The following is a 24,824-nucleotide window of genomic DNA, read 5'->3' on the forward strand; positions in this document are numbered from 1 at the left end:
TGGACTCTTGATTTCAGCTCAGGTCATGGTCTCAGGGGTGTAGGATTGAGCCCCATGTTGGGCGCTGCACTTAGTACACCGTCTGCTTCTCCCTCTCCCTGTGTTGCTCCCTGGCTCCTGCCGGGCTCCTGTCCTCTCTCTAAAATAAATAAATAAAATCTTAAAAAGGAAAGGAAAGCAACCCAAACTTACCAGGGCGTAGGGCCACCCGTCGAGCAGACTGTCGTGTCCCAAGCCCGGGACCGCGGCCGCACGCACTGCGGCCACACGCACTGCGGACAAGGGGTCACTCTCCTCCCCGCCCCCCTGCAGCCCATCAGCTCTGTGCCCTGTATGTGCCCCGTATGTCCTCTCTCCCCCGCACCATCCACCATCCACCCCCTCCCACTGACATAAATTCCCTACCCTGGGCATTTGTCGTTTCTCTCCAGGATCATTTTTTTGTCAGATCATCTCACTGGCCCCCAGAAAACACCCCCCACCCACGCCCCCTGAGCTAACCTGTACCACGTGCCTGGGTTACACGTCTCTGCCTGGAGACCTCCGCTGCTTCCCAGACCTAACCGTGTGGGATAACAACAAAGCTCTTCAGCGCGGTACCAAAAGGCGTTCTCGGTCTGGTTACAAGCCCCTTCCCACCTCATCTATAGCCTGTCTCCCTGCCTGTTCACCCTCAGCTAGAGCTGCACCGTGTGATGCTATCCCCCTCACTGCCTGCAAAGGCCGGCCTCCCCTGCCCCTGGTGGACGGTTACATTGGTGGTTCCCAGGGAACGATGCCTACAGTATTTCTGCCATTTAATAGCTTCCTTTCCCATGGACTCTGGGCTTGGCCATGTGAGTGGCTTTGGCCAATAGGACATCAGCAAGAGCCACGTGAGCAGGGGCTTGATAAACACTTGGACAACGGGGTCCTCCTGCAGCCCTCTTGGAGCCCTGAGCTGCCTGAAGGCACCCAGCTAGCTATTCTGTGGTTGAGACCACAGAGAGAGAGCGCACAAAGGGCCACATGGACAGAGGACGTTCAAACCTCCAGGAAGAGCAAGGAAGGTCCAGCCAAGCCCATGTCCCACTTGGGACCTGCAGGAGAGATCCAGAGTGAGACCAGCAGGAGAACCATCCAAGGCAAGAGAACATGAGAGAAAATGAACCAGTTGCTGTAAGTCGCTAAGTTATGAAGGGTGTGCTGTGTAAGAACAGACAGCTAAAATACGACACTCAAGTCCCCTCAGAATGCAAGGAACATCGAAACCCTGGCATGTGAATTCTGTGCTTCCTGGTATGATTTAAAAAAAAAAAATTAGACAAAAGAGAGCACAGACCATTTCTTGGATGTGACTGCTGCAGCCTAGATGGACAGTGTGGCTCACACGTCCTCCCCACAAACAGTATTTTTTTTTAAGATTTTATTTATTTATTTGACAGAGATCACAAGTAGGCAGAGAGGCAGGTAGAGAGAGGAGGAAGCAGTCTCCCCGCCGAGCAGAGAGCCCGATGTGGGGCTCGATCCCAGGACCCTGAGACCATGCCCTGAGCCAAAGGCAGAGGCTTAACCCACAGAGCCACCCAGGCACCCCTACACAAATAGTATTTTTAAACACCTACTATGTATGAGACCTTCCAAAGTCGCTTCTATTCACGCTTCACCTCCAGGGCTGGAGTCAGCTGCTCCTCTCAGCACGAAGGCGTCCAAGCTCTCCCAGAAGGCTCCGAGCTGGAAACTCTCGGGGAAGACGGTGGGAGCTTAGGGAACATCACTGTCTCGGGGGAAACGATCCCATTGATGGGAGAGCAGCTGCCGGTGGTGGTGACTCGTCTCCTGTAAGCTTCTGGGTCAGAAGAGGAAGGCATTTCTGCTGGATATTCAGGAACACATGGAAGCTTTTGAGATGTGGAGTCCAGAAAGATGATCCCACCCAAGAGGCCAAGCAGCGACAAAAGCAGGCCGCCGGCAGGGTGGGGCATGAAGTATGAGCTCACGCCTTCCAGAAATCCTTTCAGTGTCTGCACGACACAGCTAACTGGCTCCCTTATGTCTGCAAAATGGATAGGATCTTTCCCAGGCTGTTCTCTACGTCCAGGGAGGATCTGATTTCCCAAAGCCACCAAATGTCACTAACCTGACTGAGAAGAAGACTCTCCCACCCCGTGAGCACAGCCTCCGAAATCACGTCACCCTTGAGGGCATCCACACGCTTAACTACTAAATCAAAGGGTCATACGTGATCAACCCTGAGGGTCCCACATTTCTTACCTTTGGGTGCCATCAGTGAGGAAGACTGACACCAGCAGTGGCATGGCCTTATGATGGTGTTACAACAATCAGGGGTTGATTTCTAGGCACAAATGAGCAGTGGCCTGGGATTCAGGATACATGGGTTCTAGTCCTGGTCTTGCTCTGGCTAGGTGCATGAAATCTGACAAGCCTGGTGATATCAGTAGTCTTGTCAGTAAAACAGGGTCCACAGTTCTCAAAGCGGTTCCACAGAGCACAGAGCTGGAGAATGGGAAGGAAGAGAAGGAAAGGTATTTCCCAAGGAAGGAAGCTTCCGGGCACCCATCTCACTCCAACCAGCAAGGTCTCTATGGCTTCATTGTACAAACTGCTCCAAGACTTGGGAGAAAAAACAAAAACAAAAACAAAAACCTGGCCGTGTCTCGCTATCTTTCCTCTTACTAACCTAGACACAGACTTCATACCTAACACAAAAATTAACTCGAAAGGATTATATACCTAAGTACAAGCCTTCTTGGAAAAGAATTAAAGTATACAGTCCATTCCAGTAGAAAGCACGCAAGCATCTTTCCTTAACTCCTTAAAGAGCTGAGCAGCTACTCTTTGCAAACACAGCACCGAGAACTATGAGAGAGGTAGACTTGGAGGTAGCAAAACATCTGCCCAAAGAAACTGGCAGGGGAGACACAAAGGGTCAGACACAGCATCCAAAAAATGCACAAAAAAGAGCTGCAAAGAGCTATGGAAAGTCAGAGAGAACCTAGCGCCTTTGGCTGGTGGATCAGGAAGACGGCTTGGAGGAGGCAGTGTGTCAGTGAGAAGGTTTCTTGTTAAATGTAACAGAAAACCAGGTCAACAAGCCTTCGATGATAGAGATACCTGCTGGAGGCCGAGCACAGCTAGATGCTGAGAGGTAAGGTAGGACCTTGGGTTGACTTGCTCCCGGGCCTCCGACATCCTCTCTCAAGTTCTAGTTTCTGCCTTCCTTATCTTCTGATGGCAAAGTGACTTACCCCCAAAAGCCAAAGAAAGCATGCCAATTCATGTTGGAAACTCTTAAATTAAGAATAGACAGGAACTTCCTCAAACTGATAAAGAACATTTTTTTTAAAAACCTACAGCAAACATCACCCTTAATGATGCGAGATGGGCTGCTTTCCTCCTTAAATCTGTGAAAAAATCAAGGCTGTACCTCTCACCACTTCTACTCAGTGTTCTCCTAGACTTCTAGCCAGTACAGTCAAGCAAGAAAAAGACGTAGAAATTGTCCAGACTGAAAAGGAAGAAGTAAAACTGTCTTCCTTCACAGATAGCCTAATTTGTAGATAGAAAATCCTAAAGAATCCATGGGGAAAACTATAAAACCAAGGAACAAATACAGAAATCAATGGGACTTCTTCATACCAACAAAAAAATTCCAAAAGGTAAATTAATAAAGTGACTCTATTCACAAAGGCATCAAAAAGAATACAAAACCGAACCATAAATTTAACCAAAGTAATGGAAGACCTACATGCTAAGAACTATAAAACACTGCTGAAAGAAAGACTGTCTAAATAAATGGAGAGAAAGAAAGAAAGACTACCTAAATAAATGGGGAGAAATGTCACTGCCCTTTGACTGAAAGTCTCGGCGTGGTTATGATTGCCATATTCCCCAAATAGATCTATAGATTTAGTGCAAACCATTCAATGATGACAAACTAAATGCTTTCCCCCGAGATCAGGGAACGAAGCAAGGAGATCCCTTCTCAGCATTCCCTTTCAACATTGTGTGGGAAGTTTTAACTAATGAAGTTATTTCGATTGGGAAGGAAGAGACACAACTGTCTTTGTTCAAAGATGACACAATTGTCTGTGTAGAAAATCCTAAAGGACTGACAAAAAAAACCCTTCTAGAACTAAGATGTTTACATATATGTAAGGTTATATGATATATGATTAATATATGAAAGTCAGTTATGTTCCTATATACCAGCAATGAACAATTAGAATTTGAAATTATAGGGATACTTGGGTGGCTCAGTTGGTGAAATGGCCAACTCTTGATTTTGACCCAGGTCATGATCTCATGATCTTGGGGTCCTGGGATCGAACCCCGACTTGGGCTCCAAGCTCAGGGGCAGTCTGCCTCAGGATTCTCTCTCTCCCTCTGTCCCACCCTCCTCTGATCTCTTTCTGTCTTCAAATTATTTACAAATAAAAATCAAAAATTAAAAATACAACACCATTTACGTAAGCAGCAAAACAGAATTAAATACTTAGATATAACAAAAATGTACAAGATCCATATGATGAAAACCACAATATTATAATGAGAGAAATCAAAGAAGATCTAAATACATGGAGAGATATTCTCTGTGCTGGATAAGAAGCATCAATATTGTGAGGATGTCAGTCTACCCAATTCGACCTATAGTTTCAGTGAAAATCCCTTCAAAACACCCGCAAGTTATTCTGTTGATATGAACAAAGTACTTCCGGAGTTTACATGAGAAAACAGAAGACCCAGAATTAAAGAAGAACAGTCAGAGGACTGATACTACCCAATTCAAGACTTAGTATAAAGCTACAGTAATCAAAACAGTGTGGTATTCAATTATATGGTCAATAAATCTTCGACAAAGAATATCCAATGGGATAAAGGCAGTCTCTTTCACCAATGGTGCTGGGACATCTAGACAGCAACATGCAAAAGAATGAAACTGGACCACTTACATACATCATACACAAAAATAAATTCAAAATGGATTAAAGACCTAAATGTGAAACTGGAACCCATGAAAATCCTGGAAGAGAACACAGACAGTAACTTCTTTGGCATTAGCCACAGCAACTTTTTTCTGGATATGTCTCTGAGGTAAAGGAAACAAAAACAAAAATAAGCTACTGAGACTACATTAAAATGAAAAGCTTCTGCAAAGCAGAGAGACCAGCCAATAAAACTGAAAAGCAACCTACAGAATAGAAGAAGATATTTTCAAATGATGTATCTGATAAAAGGCTAGTATCCAAAATATATAAAAATAACTTACAATACAGAACCCCCAAACAACAAATAACCCAGTTAAAATGCACAGAAGACATGAACAGACATTTCTCCAAAGACATGCAGATGGCCAACAGACACATGAAAAGATGTTCATCTTCACTTACCATCAGGGAAATGTAAATTGAAACTACAGTGAGATGTCACCTTACACTGGTCAGAAGGGCTAAAATCAAAAACACAAGAAACAAAAGGTGTCGGCGAGGATGAGGAGAGAAAGGACCCTGGTGCACTGTTGGTGGGAATGCAGACTGGGGCAGCCTCTGTGGAAGACAGGGTGGAGGCTCCTCAAAAAGTTAAAAATAGAATTACCCTATGATCCAATAATTCCATCACTAGGTATTTACCTAAAGAATATAAAAACACGAATTCAGAGAGATACATGCACCCCTGTGTTTATAATAGCATCACTTACAATCATGTACAATGGAAGCCACGCAAGTCCCCATCAGTTGATGAATGGATAAAGATGTGAAGTGTATGTACAGAAAGTATGATTTACACACAACGCAATATTACTCAGCCATAAAAAGAATGAAATCCTGCCATTTGCGATGACATCAGTGGAGCTAGAGGGTATTTTTCAAGTGAAATAAGTCAGAGAAAGATAAATACTATATGATTTCACTCATATAGGGAATCTGAGAAACAAACAGGCAAAGGGAAAAATGAGAGAGACAGACAGAGAGAGAGAGAGAGAATCAAAGCAAGAAGCAGACTCTCAACTACAGAGAGCACACTGATGGTGACCACAGGGAAGGGGGTAGATGGGTGATAGCATTGATGGGGATTAAGGAGTGCACTTGAGATGAGCACTGGGCGATATATGGAAATGTTGAATTAATATTCTGTACACTGAAACCAAGACAACACTGTATGTTAACTAACATGAATTAAAATAAAAACTTCTAAAAATCAAAATAAAACTACAAAACCAGTGTGGTAGTGGTGAAAGAACAGATAAATAGACCAGTGGAACAGAATACAGAGCCCAGAAAGAGACCCACCCTACAAATATATGTGACTGGTCTTCCTTCCACGCAGAAGCAAAGGAAATTCAACAGAGGAAAGACTGTCTTTTCAAGAAACAGTGCTGGAACTGCTGGGCATCCACATATAATAAAAATACTAATCTTGACATAGGCCTCATATCTTTTACAAAAATTAATTCAAAAGGGAGCATACACCTAAAGGGAAAACACGAATCTGTAAGACTTCTAGAAATAATCTCAGAGAAAATCTAGGTGACCTTGGATCCATAATGACCTTTCAAGACAACAGCAAAGGTGCAGCCTTTGTAAGAAAAAAAATGGATAAGTTAGTCTTCATTATAATCAACATTTCTGCAAAAGACACTATTAAGAGAATGAAAAGCTGAGCCATCAACCTGGAGAAAATATTGGCAGAACACATATATATTATAAGGATTTATATCTATAAAATACAAAGAATCTCAAAAGTCAACAATTAAGAAAACAGACAACCCAATTAAAAAAGGAGCAAGAGATCTGACCATAGACCTCACCAAAGATGACATACAGATGGCAAATAAGTATATTAAAATATGCCCGACATCATATACCACTGAGAATTGTAAGTTAAGCCAACAATGAGGTATCACTATAAACCTATGAGATAAAACCCAAAATGCTGACATCACCAAATGCTGGCGAAGATAATGGAGCAACAGGAACTCTCGTTCATGGTTGGTGAGAACACAAAATGGTGCAGCCAATTTGAAAGAAGTTTTGGCAAGTTACTACGAAGCTAAACACAGGTTTACCATACAATCCAACCATCGTGCTCGTTGGTATTTACCCAAGTGAAAATCTAAGTCCACACAAAAATCTGTACATGAATGTTTATGCCGCTTTATCCATAGTTGCCAAAAATTAGAAGCAACCATGATGCCCTTCCGTAGGTAAAAGGACAAACGGTGGCCCATCCAGACAGTGAATTTTATTGTGATGAGACGGAAGGAGCTGTGAAGCCATGAAAAGACGTGATGAAGTCTTAAAAACATGACGGTAAGCGGAAGAAGCCCATCTGAGAAGCCTACATACCATATGATCGTATGATTCCAACTACTTGATATTTCGGAAAAGGCAAAATTACAGAGACAGTAAAAAGATGAGTGGCTGCCAGGGGCTGGGGGAAGGGAGAGATGAATGAACAGGGATAGCCCCGGGGGGTTTCCAGGGTGTGAAATCATTCTGTACATATTGTACCGGTGGACACATGATGTTACACGTTTGTCAAAACCCACAGAACGTACAACACAAAGGTTAACTCCTAATGCAGGTTCTAGACTTCAATTAATAAAAATGTCTTGATCCTGGCTCAATGACTCTAACACATCTATCACAGGAATGCAAGGGATTAAAGCTGGGAGAAGCCCTGCAGAGCGGGTAGGGCTGCCTGATGGCCACTCTGAGCTTCCGACACCATTGTCCTATAAACCTAACCCTGGGCAGACCTGTTAATTTAAAACTATAGCAAATATTTCTGAAAGTCATTTTTTTAAAGATTTTATTTATTTATTTGACAGACAGAGATCACAAATAGGCAGAGAGGCAGGCAGAGAGAGAGAGGGAAGCAGGCTTCCTGCGGAGCAGAGAGCCCGATGTGGGGCTCGATCCCAGGACCCTGAGATCACGACCTGAGCCGAAGGCAGCAGCCCAAACCACTGAGCCACCCAGGCACCCCTGAAAGTCATTTTTTAAAGATCTAAATACATGGGGAGCGATGCCATGTTCATAGGCTGGGCGACAATATTGTCGGGTCTCAGTTACCAAAACTTGCAGGAAGTGGTGAAATCCCCAAGTGTGGGTCCTCAAGTTCGTCTTTGTCCAGATTGCTTTGGTTTTCTCAACTCTTCCCCTAAGCACAGGAATCTGAGGAAGGCTCTCTCCTTTTCTTTTTCTTTTCCTTTTTTAAGAAAGCCGCTGATCTGTGCCCATTTTGGGTAAAATCCATCCATCAGCTTTCAGAGCATGCGCATATATCCAAAACCCATGTTCTTATCCTTCGACAGGGAACAGGTCCTCCTTTTCATCATTCCTTGAAAATAGGGTTATTGGATTAGGAAACATCTGAGAACATGCTGCGAGTCTATTTGTGAACTTATCAAATGTTCTTTCGTGTGCTTTTCCCCGAAGGAGCGTTCCAGCCCCGCCACGCCGGCTGCCCCGCGGGGACGGCCCGGCCCCCTCTGCGCTCCCGCGCACAGACTCCGCTCGGCAGAAAGGAGAGCGCCTTCCCGGATGGTTCCTCCATCTTTCCCTGAATCACCACTGTCACCACGGCACTTCATTGCTGTCTTTAATAGCTCACAAGTGGCTCCTTCTGGAACCGATGGCAGAGCAGCCCATGGATCAGCCAGTGGGATGCTGAGGCCGCGGCGCTGGCACGCGCTGCTGGAAAGCGGTCGGCGCGCTTTGCTTCCGAGACGCGCTAAGTGCCCACTGGCCTGGGATCCGAGATCGGCGCTTGGGCTGCCTTTGATCCCGGCTGTCTGCTGCCAAGTCTCAATTAGACAGCCTGTAATACAGTTGGTTCTGGCACGAGTGCTGAGAAAAATAAATCAAAGGATTGTCTCAAACAGGAGTGAGTCCCTGACCACGGTATTTGGAGAGGCCACGAGGAACCACTGCCCTTCGCCTAGGGCCGTTAGCGCGAGACCCGTGGTCACGCCATGCCCTCGGATGATGTCTCCCAAGCGGGTGTGGGCTTTGGATGTGGTGCACTTAGACACTATCTAAAAAATGCAAATTGCCCCCAACAAAAAGGAGGCGCAGGGCTTTCCAAGGGCATCATCTGCACAAGTACTTCCCACTCACGCCTGTTCCAGGGGAGGCAGGGAGGCTTGGCTGCAGGCGCAGTGGGCAGAGCTCTCCCCACAGCGCAGGTTCATGCCAGCTCCTGCTCTCAGTGCTATTCATTCAGAGAATTCGCGGGATTACATTTATTAGGAATGTGATTCATTTTTAATTCCACGGTCAGACAGAGGCTTGGGGCAGCGCAGGCTGCTTTCCTGCCTGTAGCTCCGACATCCATGCCAGCTTAACCTCTGGGCACCATTTTAAAGCCTTTCATTCAAGTAGAAGCGATCTGAGACCCTCCAGGGCAGAGGTGACTGCAAAGATGCCATTGCTTTTGTTTAAAAAACAAAAAACAAACAAATACGAGCCACTGAAACCTACTTAGCCTGTTTTAAACGGTGCTGGTCTAGCTACATCTTCACTGTTCCGGGGGCTGCGTGATAACCATTTTGCAGGCATTTCTAAGAAACACAAGGAAAACGAGCGACGGGGCACAGGGTCCCGAGGCTGGATGCAGAGGTGACGAGAGGTCAGCGCTGGGGACATTTAGGAAGGATCGTGTCTCTGAGGGAGAATATCGATTCACGCTCAGGTGATATAATCAATACCATTAATGCGACAGACCCAGACTAGCACAAACACCAGCTAGAATTCGGTGAGATCTCATATTCCTGGCTAATTAGTAGAACCTTTATTTTTTTTTTTTAAACGATTCAGTGCAGGCCTGTGATTGGCTAGACTTCTCATAAAGTACTAATGAAATTATAAATGGCTATGATTTTTCTGAAAATAAAACAACAATAAACGTTTGGACTGGAATATGCTACAGCTATTAACATCACATTCAACAATAAATATGATTGACAAAGGGAAATTTTCCCAATATAATGTTGGATTAATCAAACACGTGTACTATCTTACATACGGAAGCATCTCCATCAAGGGTGTGCGAACTGCAGGCTGCGGGCCAAATCCATTCTGGTGCGTGTCTTTGTAAAGCTTTATTGGAACACAACCAGGTACATTTCCTTCAGTAGTGTCTGCTTGCAGCAGCCCCACTGGGCCGTGATCACAGACAGCTGCGAAACCTAAAGAACGCACTCCCTGCCCACCAGAAAAATAAGTCTTCAGACCCCTGCTCTACACAAATAAAGGAAACAAGCCTGGAAACTACCCCTGAGTGCTGGTGATGGTTTGAGCATGTGGCGTCCTTGGAGTGGTGTGGGAGTGGTGTGGGGCACGGAGGGGATCAAACAGGGTCTCAGGAACTTGAAACTCTTGCCACCCGGGGCAGGGACAGGCAGACGGAAGGTATCAAGAGGGAGGCAGACCCCCTGCAGGATGCCTGTGATAAGGTCACCGCTGGGAACTGGTCCTTGGAGACTGCCGTGGAGGCAGTTGATGTGATCAACGCTGGCCCGGGAAGCTGAGGAGAAACGGGAGCCGTGACTACGGGCCTCTGGGTACAGAAAGCTTGTGGAAAATAAAAACTTGAATCACAAGAAAATAGATGTGGCAGGTGGATGTTTGTGTTGAGAGACAGGAATCCAGGCAGCGTTTGAAGGCAGAACAGCAAAAAGGTGCAGGTGGAAAGCCCTGGGGGGTTCGTGCTACGCACACCCGCCGGACGGAACCTACAGGAACCGCTGGACGGAACCTACGGGAACCACCGAAAGGGGTGAGATCCCTTTCCAAATTAAAAAGCGGTTTTCCACGTAATTCTGCTTGTGTTCTCTCATATCCCAGATTTACTTCTGGCAAGATCTTCGGTTCCTTCCATCCCCTTAAAAACACTATTTAAAAAACAAAAACAAAAACAAAACCCCTGTTTATCTTAGTAAACTAAACAAATATCATTTATTTTGTTTGCCAAAATGGAGTCCTTCTCAGACGTTAAGGAGGCAACAGGCCCAGACAACTAGCCTGCTCAGAAAAGAAAGCTTTTATGTGAGGGCATGGTGCAAATTTTTTCAGAGTGTGAAAATATACACTTTAATTTCACAAGTTAGTAATTAGTATAGTAGGATAAAGTCATAATCCAAAACAATAATCTTTATTACCAAAGTAGAGATTAAACACAATTAAAATGAACAATATTACCAGCCATAATTGCTAATCAATTAGCCGGGAAGCTCTATTACTGCAATCTTCCTCGTTCCCGATTTGCCCTTCCTGTAGTTTTTCACTTTCTATACGATGGATACCAGTAAAGGATCCTTCTGCAAAGTCCATTTTAATTATAGGTGTGGTACCCCTCCATCTCGTCCTCTGCCGTGAGTGTTTCCACCCACTCACTCCGTGCCCGGGAACATGTCCCCTAATTGTGAAGATCAGTGCCAGTTCTATCTTGCCTTTACCAGCTGCATTTGGTCAATCCTGCTTATTAGCAAACCCACCGGGTAGCATCCATTTCCCCAGCTGCCCTGGTATTTTCCTGCTCAAAACAATCACAATGTGAAAGAAAACCCACGCCCAATAACATATGCTCGGCCCCACGTTCATAAAAACCAGAGCACGTGATGGGATAGGGCTTGAAAATAATGATTGACCTTCGTCACGGAGGAAAAATTCCTGGGAAGGTCAGCCCCGGTGTCCAAGTCACCAAGAATCCAAAATTACATGTGCAGTTTGTTTTGAGCATGTCTGAATTATAAAACAATTTCAGCCACACGGAGGAAAAATGTTTTGCAAATCAAATTTCATTGCTTTCCTGATTTTTTTTTTTTTCTTAGAGTACGGCTAAATATTTCTCCAGCTGTACCCCATCTTTGCACATAGGAGAGATAGAGCCCTGAGCGGTTAGACGCGGCTTCTGAATCACCCAACTGGCCATGAAGTCAGGCCAGGGCCAGGGCCCCCTTGGGGAGGACAGGTTCCTGCTGTAGGAGGACTCTATGTGGGAGGAGGAGACACAGATGCAGACGGCTTCGGAGAGTCCCTCCTAATGAATGCCCGTCTGCAGGTCTTTGAAAATCCCACTGCAGGCTGCACAGAAGCCCACACTGAGCCCGCTGGTCCCCCAACACGTCCTCTGCTCACGCACCTCCAGCTCTGATGGAAAATGCATTCAAGCACGGGGTGCATTTCTCCCCTAGGCCGGCCAGCTGGAGGCTGCTGCAGGGAATCCCCCATCGCTGGCGGTGGAAGGAAGTTCCTCCCTGCTCCTGAGACCTGCAGAGGTAGGCAGTTCTGAGGCTCACACCTGGGCCCTGGCCAGGGCATGGGCCTGGCCACAGGCATTGGGCGCCCCGGGTCAGGCTGGTGAGCGCCCTCTCCCTGCCGTCTTTGCCGGCTTGCTGCTCACATCTGCAAACAGGCTTTGGGCTTCCAAAGGAAGCTGTACCATAGCTTTTCATTGCCTTTGCCAACTCCTACCCCAGAAAAGCACCAGGAGGGCAAGCCCGTTGCCACAGAAGCCCCCAATCCCCCGCAATGATCGTCTCGGCGAATTTGAGGCCAACCAGGGCTTTGAGAAGCCCTGTGACTTGCAAAGGAGAAACTGAGGCTTGGAAAGAGGGTTTCCATGAGTCCACAGGGCAGGTTTGTGGAAAGACAAGGCCCTCGCTTCTTCCCTCCTGAGCCCGAGTCCCCCGCCATCTCCTTCTCCTTCTGACCCCCTCACCCCCCGCACCTCTACTGAGCGCACTTAGAATCTCGGCTGCCCTGGGGACAGGTCCTGCCCACTCACCTGCGGCCTCCTGTCCTGCCCGTTTGGGTCCCACCATCAGCCAGGCCTGGCCTGGGCCACTCACCCTGCCCCACCAGAGCAGCTAAGCGCCCCCAGGCAAAGCGTGCCAGAAGAGCCCGACCCAGCCCCGCGCAGAAAGAAAAGGGAAGAAGTGTGTAAGTCGGCAGACGGAAAGGCCGGGCAGGCTGGATACAGTCACACAGACCCAATCCAGACTCCTGGTAAGCCCCTTGCTTGCAACTGGTATTCGGGTCTAAATCAAACAGAAAATTCCCTCTCAATATCCCAGCGTCGTCCTTGCTCGGAGGCTGGCGTAACCAACACTATGCCAAGTACCGGCGGACCCCCTAGGATACTGCCCAGAAATACAGAGAATCAGACATAAAATCAATGCTGTGCTCTCATCAGCTGTGCGTGCAGATGGCTTTGGGAAAGCAGCTAATTTGAAGCTGTGACCTTTGTTTTTGCCGGGGACATTCGCACCCGGGTTTAGATGCTCCACGCTGGGTGCTTACCATGCCCCTGAAGGAGAAGGAAGCAGAACGATTCTTCTAAGAGTGAATAAATTCCCGAGGACGCTGCCGGCTGGGGAGGCTGGCAAGACCACGTGGGACCAAACGCAGAAGGACTGAACCACACCTTGGGAATTCGACCCTCCCCTAGGTCTCCTGGGGCTCTCAGTATCTGAGACTGGACTCCCAGTTTTCTGCTGGACTTGAAGAAAGAAGCAAAAGGGAGCAGAGTGGAGCCCCCGGGGAGGAAAGGCATGACCTTGACCTCAGACCGTCCTCGCTCAACCTCGGTGACCTCAAGACAGTGACCTGGCTTTCCCGGGCTCCTGAAGCCCGAGACTCCCGCGCCCACCAATGTCCGTCTTGCAGAACCAGGTACAAGGTACAAGCAAGGAGAGGGGCCGGACGAGGGTTTCAAACTTTGCTCATAGATATTCTTGCAGGGCTGTTTAATACAACTCCCTTTGTTTGTCTCGACAATGGATCTTATCTCGCGGTGAGGGCTGTGTTCAGGTCTATTATCATCCCATAGAAAAGGCTCGCAGGCTTTCTTCCCAGTTGCTCGCCAGCACCGGAGTGGCACAGCGAATTTAATCGAAGAACCAGCTCCGGGGAGAGCCTTCCGAGACTCCCTCCTTTCTCCTAATGCTGTTATCTCCCCTTCCTTGTGTTGGGGAGGCATAAAAAATCACAAAAAAAGTCATTCTGAGTATATTCTTCCTGATAATTATTGTCAGACGTGGAGATAAGCCCGCTACGTGATGTAATGTGTACTTTACGCGGCGGGCCCCTGCATGCAAATTTGGCCGCGTTCCCCCTCCAGACAATGGCCGCCCACATCGCTGGGGCCTCCGCGTTTTGCCACAGACAAGAGAGTCCTTTGATTTTTTTGTGTTTTGATAAGGCCCAATCTGGGGGCCTTTATCTTGACTGTTATATTTAAAGATGACATTCTAGCCTTGCCGGCTTGCCTATTGTTTTGACCCTGATTATCACCAAATGTTGTTGTTTTAGTCTAACCCACTAGCTTAATGAAAGGCCTGCTCCCAATTTAAGGAAAATTATTTAAATGCAGAGTACCCTACACATTGTGGTTTCCGAAAGAACTAGGTGGTTAATCAAAAGTTAATTGTATAATTCTCATGCAGATTAGGGCCTCTTGCAAATGAATCCCAGGTTGTGATTATTTAAAAAAGGAGAGTGGGGAGCAATGCACAGGGGCCCCCAGTCGGGTAAACAATCAGCCCCGGTTTAATTTGTGGTAAACAAAGTGATGATACACCAGGGGTCTCCAAAGGAGAAAAAAAGGTGAAAATAAATTAAAGCACAACATACAGATATGATCTTTTTGTTTGAGGCCATCTTTCAAAAACATAAGCTAAATGAATAAAAAGCAACCCATTAATATTTACCGGAAACTGAGAACGAGAAGCATACAAAGCCCTAGCAAGTCCGTAATTACACTGCCATTTTGGGAGGGGCCCGGGGCAGCAGACGGCCACTCTCCTTGGCCACGGTGACCTCTGTGTGCTTCCTTGCTGCACGTGACACAATGCCTGACACACACACCCCAACCCCTCCTCGCCGAGGTCTGGAGTCAGAGCACCTGACTACCTGGCTTTGTCTTCCGAGTGCGCGTCCTCCCACTGCCCGGCCTGGGGGATGGGGAGCTGTGAGTCATCTTCATTCCATCAGAAATAAGCAGCAGGGACCCAGGCCAGGCTCCCAGGAGAGGCGTGGAGTGTCTGTAAGCAGGTTCAAATCCCACCAGAATAGGGTTTCTGATCAAGAAAAAGAATGGAAGGGAGGTGGTCCCCTTTCCTTTGTCTTCAACAGCCAGCGGCTCCCCGTGCTCGGGGCTGACCTGGCCAGAATGACCACCAGCCTCGTCTCCCCTCTTGCCCAAGAGAACACGGCCCAGGGAGAAGCCAGGGGCTCCCATGCCCCTCCCGCGTTCTCCGCAGGAGCACCCTCTCGAAGATTCCCATGTCTGGGAAGGGCGAGGCTCCCGTGATCTTCCTTCATGGGTGCCACCTGCCTGCGGTCTTGAGGGGGTCAGGTGGGAGCACCACACTCGGGGGGCCCCGTCTTTCTCTTCCCAGCAGGATCTGATGGCAGGACCCCAGGGCAGGCTGGAGGCACCCTCTGCCAAACCAAGTTGCGGAAAGCAGCTGCGCACCTGTGCGTCCTGGCAGCTCCCCCCACATGGGGCGCTCCTTCACAAGTCTCCTGCTCCCACACTCCAGGCAGAACTTTGAGGGACAGAAATAGGCCTGTCTGCGCTCCCTGCCTGGGGACACAACTCTGGCAAACCGGAAGCGAGAGCAGGCCCAGCAAGGAAGCCACCACGCCAGCGGGCTCCGGCGTCAGCCTTGGGAAGCAGCCCCAGCCGCCCTCCGCCCGCCGCGCTCTGCCAGTCCGCCCAGCAGGCCAGTCACGGCCCCATCGCTTCCACATCCACACCGGGCTGGGGAAGGAGGCGAGGCCTGCCCGGTTACTGAGAAATCTTGAGTGTCAGAAGCAAAACATGAATTTTTCTCAGCGGCAGGCTCTCCTTGGCACTCATTGTGTTCTTGGCACCTGGATGAGTGTCCTGGGCCCCCTGGAACAGAGACCACACCCCGGGTGGCCGCTAACAGCCACCACGTGGTCTCCCACAGTTCTGGAGGCTACCAACCTGAGATCAAGGTGTGGGCAGGGCCACAGTCTCTCCGAAGGCTCTAGAGGAGGACCCTTCCTCCCCTCTTCTGGGGGCTCCAGACCACATCCCCCAGTCCCCGCCAAGCCCTGTGTCTCTGTGTCTACCCGGCTACAGAGTTATGAAGACACCAGGCACTGGGTGAGGGAGGGACCCCCCATCCTCCAGGATGACCTCCTCATAACTAATTAAATCTGCAGTGGCCCTATTTCCAAATAAGTCACATTCTGAGGTCACTGAGGGTTAGGATTTCAACATAGGGTTTAAGGGACCAGAGACACAGTTTAACCCGTAGCCAAGCTGCGGCCTGCACACAGAGGCTTTCATTCCTTACTGGCTTACCAGAGTCCCACACCCTGTAGGTGATGGGCTGTGTCTTTATCTGCAGAGGACAGCCCCCAATAAAGCCCTTCCGGGGTCCAGCCAGAACTCCACCCAGAGAGACAGCCCTGGCCGTGCTGGGGTGCACCGGCTGGATGGGGTTGGGGAGGGGGGGGTGAAGACGATGTCTCCAAGAGTCATCTTCTGAGGGGCAGCCCCAACTCCCTCTGTGAAATTACTTCCAGACCAAACCAGGCCACCACACCTGCCCCATGCGGTGGCTGAAGTCCCAGCCTCACTGCGGGGCCGCGTCCCCAGGCCCGGCACCTCCCGGCTCCCGGCAGCCTGCGGTGCGCCATCTAGTGACCCTTTCTAGAACCGCAGCTCATCATTCCCGCCTCCGCTGAGTTAACCCGGGTTCAAGGGGGCCAGGGAAAGACGCGGCCACCGCCAGAAAAATGGGAAAACGGAACCCGCGAGCTGACTTTTCCAACGAGCCGCCCTGCTCCTCCCAGGCAATATTACGCTGCTGTTAATTCATGCAGAGCAAATCACTGCATCTTAATAACAAACAGAGAAGACTCCTGGCTCGCAGATGCGATTCTAAAAGGCGAAATCACTGGGCAGTGCCTGAATGTGATTCTTGGGGACTTTCACCTACACTCAATCACGCCGCAGCAGCTACCTCATAAATCTTAATAAATCTTACATTAGAGAGAAACCTTTGAAACTAAATTGTCCAGTAATACACATTTTCCAATCAAAACACACGGGAGTTTTTAAATATTTACCACACATAAATAAAATATGGTATCTATCTGATGCTTTTTATCACCTACACATGCCACATGTCTATTGACGCCGAGTGTCGATATTGATGTATAAATAATAATATCAAACACAGTAATATAAAGCTTCTAGTGAGGTCTAATCATGCTGGCTTCGGATCCTTGAAAAGGAACATTCTCAGGGCCATTCTTGAAGATGCCTTCCTCCTCCCCAGGCCACGAGTTACCTGCCTCCCTGGCCATGAGGGAATGGGTCTGGAGAACTCTCCAGAGCAGGAGCGGGGAGCAATGTGTACCCAGAGGGGCCCATGATCATCGTTGGCCTGGGAGATGGGGAGGCAGAGGCAGTGGGGGTACAGGGATCCCCAGGTAGGGACAGCAGCTAAGCCCGGGCCACCCATAGGCTCCCTTCCCAAGGCCACCTTGGCCACATCAAGCCAGCCAGTGGCCATCAGGGTGAGCAGAATGAGGGGAAAGAAGGCGAGACTAATCTAGGTTCCCTAAGGTCACTTGCCACGGCGAGCTGGCGGCTGGTTCCTCACGTCCGGCACATGGCTCCCACGCCCAGTGCTCTGCTTCCAGAGTCATTCCGGAGGGGAAGGCGAGGCTGTGTGTGATCCAGCGGAGCAGGTGGGACGCCCCTGGGGTGTCTGTCTCACGAGGCAGCGGCCTGCTGGGTGGTGGGGTCAGTGAAGGGCGCCCCATCAGACCAGAAGGGCGCCCCGCAGGCCACAGGTAACACGGGCTGGGGCTGGTCAGTGGGAGAGAATTCAGCCAGAGCAGGGAACAGGGGGCAGCTTCCCTACTTCCTTCAAACCGAAGCAGGGACCCAGGCACAGGGGGACACATGTTTGATTTTAGGGAATCTCAAGGACAGTAAGTGTGACTCCTTTGGTGCAGAAACCAGCCATGAAAGAGTTTTAAGGAAGTAGGGAAGCCGCCCCCTGTTCCCTGCTCTGGCTGAATTCTCTCCCACTGACCAGCCCCAGCCCGTGTTACCTGTGGCCTGCGGGGCGCCCTTCTGGTCTGATGGGCAGGGAGGGAGCTCTCATTCGAAGACGAAGACGGCAGTCCCGGGTCACCCAGCCCCACGGGAAACTGGCCGGCAGCGGATAGGGAACGGGAGGTCCGGACAGGAAAGGGACCAGGCAAGCACGGTCTCTTCCGGGGCATTTTGCCAACCCCAAAGTGGCACAGCGGCCCCTGCACAAACCACGGAACGGAGGCACAGGCGGGTCCCGGGTTCGCTTGTTCCCCTCCCCCCGGAGGTGGCAGGACCCAGGCTCACACCTAGAGCTCCCGCCCCGCCGCCCCACAGTCGCCCCCAGCGCTGTGCGGTCTCTGGAAAGGCCACGTGCGGGGCCCTGCACGGCCTGCGTGGGAAGTGACCTCGGAGGAAGTGATCTGATCCTGAAGGGGAAGAGCAGCGACTGAGCCTGCCTTGCCCCCCGCTCCGTGCCCAGCGGCGCGCACACCCGGTCCAGGCCGCGCGGACCCCAGCCTGGCGCGCACCTGCCCGGCCCGGCCCGGCCGCGGCGCGCCCTCTGGCGGCCAGCTCTGGAGCCGCAGGGCTCCGCCGCCGGGGCCAGGCCGCATCCATCCGTCGGGAGGAGCCCGGTCAGATGGAATGTATTTTTAAATGCCTCGTAGAGGTTACCACGGCCACGAAACAACATCGTTAAACTCTAAGTACAATAGAGCTGCACGTGGCTCCATATTAATTTGGGAAGAAAAACAACTCCGTTTCCCTCTTTCACTCGGCGCTCCCCGGTACGCCTCGTGGCAGGGTTTCCAAGGGCGGTCGGTGCCCTCCGCGGGGAGCCGCAGCCGGTTTCTGGGGCAGCGCGGGCACCGGAGCTGCCCGTTTCCAGGGCAGCTTTGGATGTGACAGACTGTCGTGAAGAAACAAACCTGCCTCCTCACGGCTCGTTCCCCCGAACACTGGTGGATCGGCTGTTCTTGAGCGAAGTTTCCGAGAGCCCAGAGCCCACTGCCCTGCTCCTTCCCGGCCGGTCATCGGCTCGCCGTGCGACCTCAGGCAAAACGTGTCAGCTCTCTCGGCTGCGTCCCTCGTCTGTCGGCGGGTGACACCGCCCAGGATTCTTGGGAGAGTCACAAGAGGGAATGCAGAAGAGACACCTTTGAAAAAATGAATTCTTACTTTAGAATTTCAGTGCAGAAGAACTTCAGTTTTGCGGCGAAGTCACGCAGGAGAGCAGCGCATCCCTCCCACCCGGTCTCGCCTGCTGGGTGAGGTCTGCGTCCCCGCTGCGCCTTTGGCCCAAATGAGGACCCAATATGGACACGACGTTATGAACTGAAATGCATACCATACTCAATCCACCCTGGACCCCCGTGGCTTTTCCCTAATGTCCTTTCCTAGCCCGGGATCCCATCCACGACACCCCGTTACATCGTGTCACCCTATCTCCTTGGGATCCGCTAGACTGTGACAGTATCTCAGACGGACTGTCCTTGTTTTGGTGACAGTTTTGAGAAGGATCAGTCAGGAAGTATGTGGAAAGTCTCTCAATTTGGCTCTCTCTGATGTTTTTCTACTGATTATATTGCAGCTATGTATTTGGGGGGAAATCGCAAAGGCCAAATATTCTCATCACATCGCAGCAAGGGTGCCTGACTTACAAATGTTAATGTTGACCTTGACCACCTGGTCGAGGTCATATTTGATGGTTTCTCCCCTGAAAAGTTACTTTCTGCCCTGCACTTTCCATCCGCTTCCAGCCTGCACTCAGGGAAGGAGTTGGATTTGCTGCAAATAGCGGGGCGGGGCGGGGGTGGGGGGGTGGTTCTCCTCCACCTCTTTAACAGCAGACTATCGACGTAAACTTCCTAGGATTTTTCTGCATGAGATTTGTCTCTTCTCCTACACTTGATTATTTATTTGCTCACTTATTTATATCAGCCTAGACTTATGATATTTTATATTTGAGTTATAATCCAATATATTATTTTTTACTCTAATTATTATAGCTTCGGTCACCGGGAGCTCTTTCAGTTGATTTCCATGTCTCTGTAACATGTCTTAATCACGCGGATTTTGGACACTCCCTCCTTCCTTCACTCCCAGATGCTCGGGGCTCACCCTGCCTGGTTCCCACCCACCCTGGAATCCACCCTTGCTCCAAGCCCTGGTTCCTCTTGCTGGACAATGACATTAGAAACCAAGTCTGGCTAATGCACAGCGTAGGCACCATAACTAACCAATGCCACAGTGTGCACGTGAAGTTCTTAAGAGAGTGGATCTTATATGTTCTTGCTACACAACCACACAAAATGCCAGCAATTGCATGAGGGGACGAAGGTGTCAACTAACCTTGTTGTGACAACCCTTTTGCAACACGCACGTGTATGTTGCGGATCAGTAGGTTGTACACCTTAAACATACACGTTATATGTCAGTAGTATCTCAATAAGGCTAGAAAAAAAATAAAATTTGTAAATGAAATAATTTCTTTTTTAAAAAGAAATAAAAATCTGGGCACAGGGTATGCTCATTGTTATTGGGGTGTCATGCTTCCAGAGGCTCTGCTAAAAACCCAGCATAGAGTGGGGTGCCTGAGGGGCTCAGTTGGTGAAGTGTCTGGCTTTGATTCAGGTCGTTATTTCAGGGTCCTGGGATCAAGTCCCACATTGGGCTCCCTACTCAGTGGGGAGCCTGCTTCTCCCTCTGCCTCTCTCCCACTGCTTGTGTGCTCTCTCTTTCTCTCTCACTGTCTCAAATAAATAAAAATAAGATGAAATTTAAAAAAAAGCAAAATCTTAAAAAAAGCCTGGCATACAGTAGGTGCTCAATAATTATTGGCTATTAATATCATTATTACATAGCAGACATTGTGCTAAGAGTCAGGGGTAAACAGGATGGACTCACAGCTTGTGGCGAAGATGCATTTGTGAAAAATTATGTTGCACTCTGAGAAGAGCTCTGACAGGTACCCCAGGTGTCAAGGAGCACAATAAAGTAGCACTAAAAAGAACACCACGGAGACCATGTAATGTCACTGTGTCTGCTGTATTGTTAAGTGTAAAAGCCAAGCCAAACAGCAGCGGGGATTGTATGACCCCACTTTGCTATGTGAGTGTGTGCACATGTGTGTGTACACATTACAGCAGACAGCTTATACGTAGTGTATTTTGTGAAATTAACTTGTATTGCGACAATGACACGTGCCATGCCAGTCCCTGTTGAGATCACTGGGTGCTGGCACTACACGTTATTTATATTCTTAACTGTGCTTAGGTACCACTCCTAAAATAAATTCTCCGCTAGGCATAACGCTTTTAAAAGAATATTTGGGAACTAAGAGAAAAAAATGAGCTGATTCGTGTAAGGATGGGTGGGGGTCCCCTGGGTTCCTTCGGAAACGGCAGAGGGCAGGCGGGGCCGCGGTCGGGCAGCTCTCACTGCTCCTCCAACCAGGCTGCTGCGAACCCCTGCTGCCCAGGGGAGGGGTGGGGCCAGCGGTATTGGGGGTGACGGACACAGCATGGGGGTCCTGGCACGGCACTCCTGGAAGGACACTGCTGTTCTGTTCACTGCTCTCTGCAGGGCACAGGGGAGGTGCACAATACCCTATAGAGGATTCGAGAACCATGACTGCACCAGCACTTACAATGTCATGATTGGAGGCATACATTCTGCTTTGTGCCCCAGAGGTACAAGCATCTTTCATTTACCCTCAGCAGAATGGACTTCTCGGGCTCCTGCTGCTTCCCAGAACCCTCCCACCAGTTCCATTCTGGAGTTCTAGGAATTCTCAGGTTTCCTTTAAACTCAGAGCCAATGTCCTGTGACACCAAGGGGCTGTGGCCTGTGCCTGCTCCCTCCCGTTTCACAGCCTTGCCTTGCTCTGGGTGTTGAGCCCAGCCCAACCCCACACCCAGGGAAAGAAGGCGTGTGAGCTCCCCATCCGCACAGACCCCCTGCTGGCCTGCCCTGGGAGACAGTGTGAAGGACCCGGTATACTCATGGAACATTGCTGGGCATTCAGATAAATATCATCTTTCAGAGGAATTTGAAATATTTTTTTCAGATTTTACTTAAATTCTAGTTGGCTAACCTACAGTGCAATACTGGTTTCTAGCGTACAGTTCAGGGATTCATCACTTACATACATCACGTCAAGCGTCCTCCTCAGCGCCCATCCCCCATCTGGCCCACCCCCCACCCATCTTCCTCCAGCAACCCCCAATCTGTTCTCTATCTTTAAGAGTCTCTTTCTCTTTAAGATTCCCTCTCTCCGTTTCTTCCTTTTCCCCCTTCCTATACGTTCATCTGCGTTTGTTTCTTAAATTCCACACACGAGTGAGATCATATGGCATTTGTCTTTCTCTAAATGACTTATTTCTTTTAGCATAATACCCTCTGTCTCCATCCATGTTGGTTGCAAATGGCAAAATGTCATTCTTTTTGATGGCTGCATAGTATTCCACTGCATACATACGTCACGTCTTCTTTATCCTTTCATCAGTCAATGGACATTTGGGCCCTCCCCATAGTTTGGCTATTGTTGCTAATGCTGCTATAAACATTGGGGAGCAAGTGCCCCTTCGAATCTGTGTCTTTATATCCTTTGAGTAAATACCCAGTAGCACAATTTCTGGTTTGTAGGGTGGTTCTATTTTTAACTTTTTGAGGAACCTCCATACTGTTTCCTAGAGTGGCTGCACCAGTTTGCATCCCCACCAACAGCATGAAAGGGTTCCCCTTTCTCCACATCCTCACTGACATCTCTTGTTTCCTGTGTTGTTAATTTTAGCCATTCTGACAGGTGTGAGATGGTATCTCATCATGGTTTTGATTGGTATTTCCCTGAAAATGAGTGATGTTGAGCATCTTTTCATGTGTCTGTTAGCCATCTGTTTGTCTTCTTTGGAAAAATGCCTATTCCTGTTTTCTGCCCATCTCTTAAATGGGTTACTTGTTTTTTGGGTGTTGACTTTGATAAATTCTTTATATATTTTGGATACTAATCCTTCACAGCTATGTCATTTGCAAATATCTTCTCCTATTCTGTATCTGCCTTTTAGTTTTGTTGATTGTTCCCTTCACTGGGCAGAACTTTTTTTATCTTGATGAAGTCCCAATATTTCATTTTTTCTTTTGTTTCCCTTGCCTCTGGAGATGTGTCTATTAAGAAACTGCTATGGCCAAGATTGAGGGGGTTGCTGCCTGTGTTCTCCTCTAGGATTTTGATGGATTTGTGTCTCATATTTATATCTTTCTTCCATTTTGAGTTTATTTCTTGTCCAGTATAAGAAAGTGGTCCATTTTCTTTCCTCTGCATGTTACAGTCCAGTTCTCCCAACATTATGTGTTGAAGAGACTGTCTTTTTCCCATTGGATATTCTTTCCTGCTTTGTCAAAGATTAGTTGGCCATATAGTTGTGGGTCCATTTCTGGGTTTTCTATACATTCCATTAATCTATGTGGTTTTTTTGTGCCGTACCATACTGTTTTGATGACCACCACTTTGCAGTCTAACTTGAACTTTGGAATTATGATGCCCCCAGCTCTGCTTTTTACATTTTCACGATTGCTTTGGCTATTCAAGCTTTTTCTGGTCCCAGACATATTTTAGGATTGCTTGTTCTAGCTCTGTAAAAATTGTTGGTGATATTTTGAAAAGAATTGTTTGAATGTGTAGATTGTGTTGGGTAGTATAAACATTTTAACAATGTTTGTTCTTCCAATCCATGAGCATGGAATGTTTTTTCCATTTCTTTGTGTCTTCAATATCGTTCATGGGTGTTCAATAGTTTTCTGAGTACAGATCCTTTACGTCTTTGGTCAACTTTATACCTAGGTATCTTGCTGTTCTTAGTACAATTGCAAATGGGGCTGAATCCTTGATTTCTTTTTCTGCTGCTTCACTATTGGTGTCATTAATATTTTCAGTGCACATATCCTTTGACCCAGCAATTACACAGCTAGAAATTTACCTTATTAAAAAACTTGCATATTGAGCAAAAATATTTAACAAATCAACTAATGCAACACTACTTGTAATTAAAAAACATAGAAAGAACCTAAGTATGCATTATTAGAGACAGAGGTACAAATAATCCACAATGCTATCTGGTAAAATCTATATACTGTATAAAACTACTACTACTATATAAATTATCTATAATACTATGATATACAGACAATTCTCCACTAACAGATGAAATAAAGGATATCATATGTCCTTAAAAGGAAAGGTATTCACAATGAGTTGCAAGTTACAAGGGAAAAGTAAGTTGTAGAATAATATATATGCTCATGTTAGACCTTTTCAAAATTACCTCCTATTTGTACCTTATTCTTTCTTGTTAGTTAATAAAAGTTGTGAGGGTGTGAATTTTCCTCTGCTTTCTACTTTGATAGAAACCAAGATTTTTTTTCTATCTTAACTGAAACATATTTGACATAAACATTGTATAAGTTTAAGATACTGATTTGATACACCTGCATATTATAAAATGTTAGTGTTACTTGACATCCCCATCAAGTCACAGAATTACCATTTCTTTTTTGGAGCTAGAACACTAGGATCTACTGTCTTAGGAACTTTCAAGTCTATAATACAGTATCATTAACTGTAATCACCAAGCTGTACATTTATTAGGTTCCCAAATCTTCCTAATAACTGAAATTTGTACCTTTTAATTCATTTCTTGATTCACCTCACTTCATTTCTTGCCTACTCATTC

Source organism: Mustela putorius, unplaced genomic scaffold, assembly GCF_011764305.1.
Source record: "Mustela putorius furo isolate JIRA1106 unplaced genomic scaffold, ASM1176430v1.1 tig00003909_pilon_pilon_pilon, whole genome shotgun sequence".
NCBI lineage: Eukaryota > Metazoa > Chordata > Mammalia > Carnivora > Mustelidae > Mustela > Mustela putorius.